Raw genomic sequence first — 6,000 nt, 5'->3', positions numbered from 1 at the left:
CAGGCGGCAATCTTGGAATTTCGCAATACAAACGCCGTCAGCAATCGGAGCAACAAAGCCACTTGCCTCACAAGAATTGCTCTACGAATCCTGGCATATAGGTAACAGGAATTTCTTCTACCTATATAACGGGTCTTAGCACTAGACTGTCAATCCTGACAACCCATTCCTCAGACCCCTAGATTTCCAATTCAAGGCAATACCCCATGTGCTGTGAGTCCAGACCATGCACTAAATCAGAAGTATTTGACCTCAGCAGGAGATTTACTCAGAAACTGTCACCATATTTCAATGCTGCACAAATGCCCCATGAATGATAAATCACAGTATCCCTACAACAGAAATGCCTTGGGGCACGCAGACTTCTGACAAGTCTCGTTTGAGCTCACCTCCTGGTCCAAATAGTGGTACTTATAGTGAAGAAATAATTCTTCATAATCCAGCAGAGCAACGAGGTCTTACTGCCCGAGAACTTGATGACTGGCTCAAATGTATAGATACCCCGGCAATTACTGGCAACCCTCAAGTAAGTGGAACAAATGACCAAGTTCCTCAGAGAGAAAGATCAATGCATGTGACTAAATTAAAGGTAGAATTAATACACATGATAATTGGGACTCTTGAAATGTTGCAACTGAATGCATACCAGGATGATGAACTACTGTTCTTATGTAGCAGGTATGCAGGACAGGCTTATGAGAGACTGATTGAATTAGCCAATGGACTTGGAATTGTCGCACAGAGTTCCTACATTTTGCTGAAACTTTACAGGTTATGCTTTACTGACAAAGATCTTGTAAACATCTTGTTCTCCAGGAAGGAGAGTACAGATTAAGGAGTTAATTGGCTACATTCAAAAGTGGAATGAGTTAGATAAATGGGAAGGTAGATGGTCAAAAAAAGGAACCTAAGTAAGTTAGTGTGCAAATGCCTCCATCTGTAACAGAGGAGGAAGAGGAGGATGTACAACTGCTTCCCATGAGAGAAGTGCCTTATGGAGGGTACGATCATGTACCGTGGACTATGGCTGATCTCAGTTTATTCACAAACGATTTTCCAAAATAGAGAGAGTCCAGTGGAATGGTACTAACAGGTTGATCGATTTGTGAAAATTTCCAGAGTTTTGTGGAAAGATTTGGGTTCTTCGTTTGAGATTTTGATACCAAGTGATTTGTGGATTAAATACAAAGTTTCAGTGGATAGAGCTGATGAGACATCCTCAATCCCATGTGCCGTCAGCATTTCTGAAGTTGAAAATCTCTCCTGAAGAAATCGATTAGGTTAAGATTGATAGAACGACCCAATAGTCCAAAGAGTCCATACATGCTTACTATGAGTGATTGTTGCAGGCATTAAACTGTTCAGTGGGACAGAGACTATTGAGGTAAAAGATAAGGAACACTTTATTTACAGGTTCGTGCATGGATTGAAGCCCGAAGTTAGTTCCATGATTCAACAGCATTTTATTTGATGGCAGGGTAATGCCATTATTGAAATTCTGCGATACGCAAGGTATTGTGGTGAAGAATTAGAGATGGAACACATGAAGCACAAGAAAAAGATGACAATAGCTCAGATGAAAGCTGAACAGTGAAGTCAGAGTCCACTGTTTGTTGGGAATACTGGTCCCATGCAGGGAGTGTATCAGCAGAGAGTTCTGGTGATGCAAAGTGGTAATGAGTTTCAGCAGCAAGAATTTCAGCATCAAGGGCTCCAACCACAAGGTAGAGGACGTGGTGTTCCAGTTGATCGGAGCACAGGTCTTGATGTGCAGACTTTGAAGAAAAACAATCCCTGCCACATTTGCAGCAGCTTAGAGCATTGGAAGCGTGAGTGTCGGATCAATACTGGTAACATGGTTAATGGAAATCAGGTTCAGAACGGTGGTTTTGGTGCACACACAGGGAAATATTTTGGTTCAAACACAGCAGGTGCAGAGACAGAGAACTCAAAATCCCAATGTGCCCCAAGCTCAAGTGATGCAGGTTCCACAAGCCCTGATGCCACAGCACAATGTCAATGTGCAAAGATACAATGCAAATTGGATTCCCAATGGAAACACTAAACCCTTTGTGGATCAGGGTATGTCTCCACATTGCTTCCTGATTCAGACCAATATTGAACTTAGCTCAGACTTGTCGCAAGGAGCCTGTCTGAGAGGGGAGGAGGATTGAGTACTTGGCGCAACTGTAGAGGTAGACCAGAGTGGTCCATATGTGGATGGTGAAGTACATGGGAATCCTGTTTCATTTTCCATCAACACTGGTGCTACCCGCTCTACTGTGAGAATAGTAGAGATTCTCATCCTACCCTTCTTAGGAGAAAAAATCCAAGTTGTAGGAGTTGCAAATAAACAAATAACTAGTTCAGTTTCTGAAGCGGTACCTGTCAAGATAGGATCCTTTGGGGACAATCACTGATTTGTGGTGTGTAATTCAAGTGCTGTAAATCTGCTTGTTCAAGTTCTCTTGTGCAAGCTAAATTGTTCCATTTACTGTACCCCAAATGGCATCGACATCTGAATGGATGATGAGGACATTGCCTTCAAAATTGTCAGGTAAAAATCAGAAATTGGAATGTTCCCTATGCTGACAAAGGACAATTTGCGCCCAGAATTGAGAGACACAGTCCTACCTGAAGTATGGGACATTTCAAGTAAAGACATCAGACTTATCAAAGGTGTTGAACCAGTCAGCATTATAGTAAAGCCAAATGCTGAGTACTCAAGAACCCCACAATATAATTTAACCTTTGAAACTATTGCTGGGATTATGCCTGTGATTCACACAATGATCGAGCAAAGCATTCTGAAAGAGATTATGGGGAGTCCATTTAACTCGCCCATCCTGGGTTTACGGAAACCCAACAGTATATACTGCATAATCCAAGACCTGCGAATGGTTAATTCAATTGTTGTTCCTTGTTGTCCTGTGGTACCAAATCCAGTTATGATTTTGCTTCGGATTCCTTGTGAGACAAAGTGCTTCTCTGTCATTGATTTATGCCAAGCCTTCTTCTCGTACCAATGCATGAGGATAGACAGTTCCTTTTCGCATTCCGTTTCAGCAGCTGCGTTTTTTTCCCTCAAGGGTATACAGAGAGTCAATCTATCTTTAATCAGATACTAAAAAAAGAATCTAGAGTCCTTAGTGATGCCCCATCACTCAGTCCTAGTCCAATATATTGACAACCCATTTGTGGCGTCAGATACGCAGGAGGATTGCAAATGAGACACAATTGCTCTTTTAAACCACTTAGCTGAGAATGGACATAAGAAGAATAAAAATAAATAAATCCTGGGCCTCATTTATGAGGCCCTAGAGCCCTATTGAGCCACTGGAAAATCATTTTTTTTACGTTCCAGTGGCACAATATACCACTGGCATTTTTTAAGGCCACATCAAGCCATGTTACGTGGCTTTTCATGGCCTTATGAATATGTGCCCCTTTCACAAAGAAAACTGCTTGAAAGGGGCGTTCTTTGGGTGTTGCTGGGGGAGATCCCAGCAACATCCATGGCTTTTTGGCACTGCACTAGATTTAAGAGAAATCATAATTCTGAGGCTGCGCCAAAAACTAACACCTCCCCAGGGGAGGTGTAGGGGAGGCACAATGAGGAGAAATATCTTTCTTTCTCCTCATTGTCCTCTTTTTATGTGTACTGCATCCTGCAGCACACATAGAGGAAAAAGCTGCGTGATTGTTTTTGTGCAGGAAGTCTTCCTTTCCTGCGCAAAATTTATCATCTCTGCAATGCTCGCACCGTTGCACCATGGTGCAAAGGTGCCTGCATTGGCGCTCAGCAGCCCGTTGTGCACCGGCACAGGGGAAGAGGACAAGAATGCGTTGTATCTAGTAGATACCGTGCAATCCTGCCCTTTTCTTTCGATGTAGGGCAGCGCAGCAGCAAGGCATGCTGCCCTGCCCTACAGCAAAAAAAACATAGATGAGGCTCACTGTATCTTGTCTATCACATTGAGAAAAGAAGGTGTCACAAGAGAGAATCTCAGCAATTTTGAAAATGAATCCACCAACAACACAGGAAGAAATCAGAATGTTGTAGGGAATGGTGGGCTACTGCCGACAGTGGGTTCCTAACTTTTCCCTCATGGCTAAGTGTTTACAGAGACTGACACACAAAAATGTGTCAGATCCGGTACCATGGGATGACAGCAACATGTGATCTTTCTCAGAACTGAGAGAATGTCTCTGCCACATCCCAGCACTGCGAAGGCCTGATTATAATAAATGATTTGCTTTGTTTTGCAGTGAGAAAGAGGGCTGCGTTCTTTCTGCCCTAACCCAGATGCACGGTAATGCTCACAGACCAGTGTCCTATTTTTCTGCCACACTTGACCACGTAGCTGCAGCTTTGCCTGGCTGTCTTAAAGCTTTTACTTCAACTAGTTTTAGCATCAAACAGTGCAAAAGCATTTTTATGGGTCACCCCTTAACTGTTTTTGTCCCCCACTCAGTTGAAGTGCTAGTAACTCGTACTCAAATACAGTACCTCACCAACAGTCGGCTTACCAGGTATGAGCAAATCATTCTTGGTGCCAAGAACCTTACACGGAGAGGTGTACTGTTCAGAGCACTGCCATATTACTGCCCATTCTTAGAATTGAAGTTTTCGAGGGAGAATTTGAACATGATTGTCTTGATGTTACTGAGTATGCGCCAAGCCAAGATCTGACATACAAGATGTGCCACTACTGAATCAGATGATGTTAGTTGCTGGCCCTTGCCTACAAGATCATGAAGGCAACCTGAGAGCTGTCTATGTAATCTGTACTGTCTCAGGAGTGATTGAAGCTTCCTGGCTTTAAGGAGAATTTTCAGCACAAGATGTAGAATTGATTGCTTTTATTAAGGCATGCTGTGCTTCAGAACAGCTGAGAAGGCTGATTTCATTACAATACCAGAGGCTACCATTATGCAATGACTTTTATTTGCTGCCCAAACATGCAGCCCTTTAAAGAATACTTCAAAAACATGTTCATATGGACACTATAAATATCATGAGCACCATCTCATCCTCCTCTTTCAGGTGCTATATCATAAGAGGTAAATCGCTACTGCTTCAATGATCTCCGTTGGGTTTTATGCATTAGTACCTAAGGAAAAAGGAAGAAGAATTCTCACAGTAAGAAAGTTCTGATAGGAACTAAAATAGCAGAGGCAGAAGAACATTAGTCATGATAACAAATAAACTTCTAAACTTATTGAATATAAATAATTCTTACTCGCCAACGAATAAATAGCTTCTTGGGTAAAGAGGGTGGGATAATGTTAGCCTCTGTTGTCTTTAATTAAATCAAGATTCTCTCTGAAAATTAATTGGAGAATAGTAATTTCATTACAAGACCGGAGGCTACCATTATGCATGTTTAAAGCCAACTAAGGCTAGGTTGCTAACATTCTCTACTGGTCTTAAATAGAACTTTGCAAAGGTGTTTGCTTTAGGTCAACCAGCTATTTTAAGAATTTCGGGCCGGAATCCCCCTCTCCAAAAGACCATACTAGCCATAGCACCTATGAAAGAGTGTCCTTCAAATCTAGAGAGGTCTACACCTGCTTCGTCCATAATTGTGCAAATCCATCTCGTTAGATAAAGGAGCCTCTTGAAGACAAATGTTGATTAATAAAAGGAGTTTTATTGTACATTAATTGTTAGCACCTCATCCATCAGCTGCTGGGATCCAACTGCCAGATCTGAGTCTGGCACATAAACATTCCACATTCCAAGTGTTCCATAAAACTTACATCATCAGAATGCTAACAAGGAAGACATCACACTAAGGTAGCTGTAGAAACTGGTTTATGAGGTTTTACATATGATAAGAGTCATTGATTTTTAGAAATGGGGGTCTCTAGTTCCCAAGGGTTTGCACCTTTGTCCAAGTTGGGACCCTTCCTTCTAGTCAGGATAAGGGAGTTAGACTCCTAAAATAACCCCTTCTCACCCCCTTGGTAGATTGGCACGAGCAGTCAGGCTTATCT

This window comes from Lissotriton vulgaris, chromosome 10, assembly GCF_964263255.1.
Source record: "Lissotriton vulgaris chromosome 10, aLisVul1.2, whole genome shotgun sequence".
Lineage (NCBI taxonomy): Eukaryota > Metazoa > Chordata > Amphibia > Caudata > Salamandridae > Lissotriton > Lissotriton vulgaris.
This window is presented reverse-complemented; position numbering follows the sequence as displayed.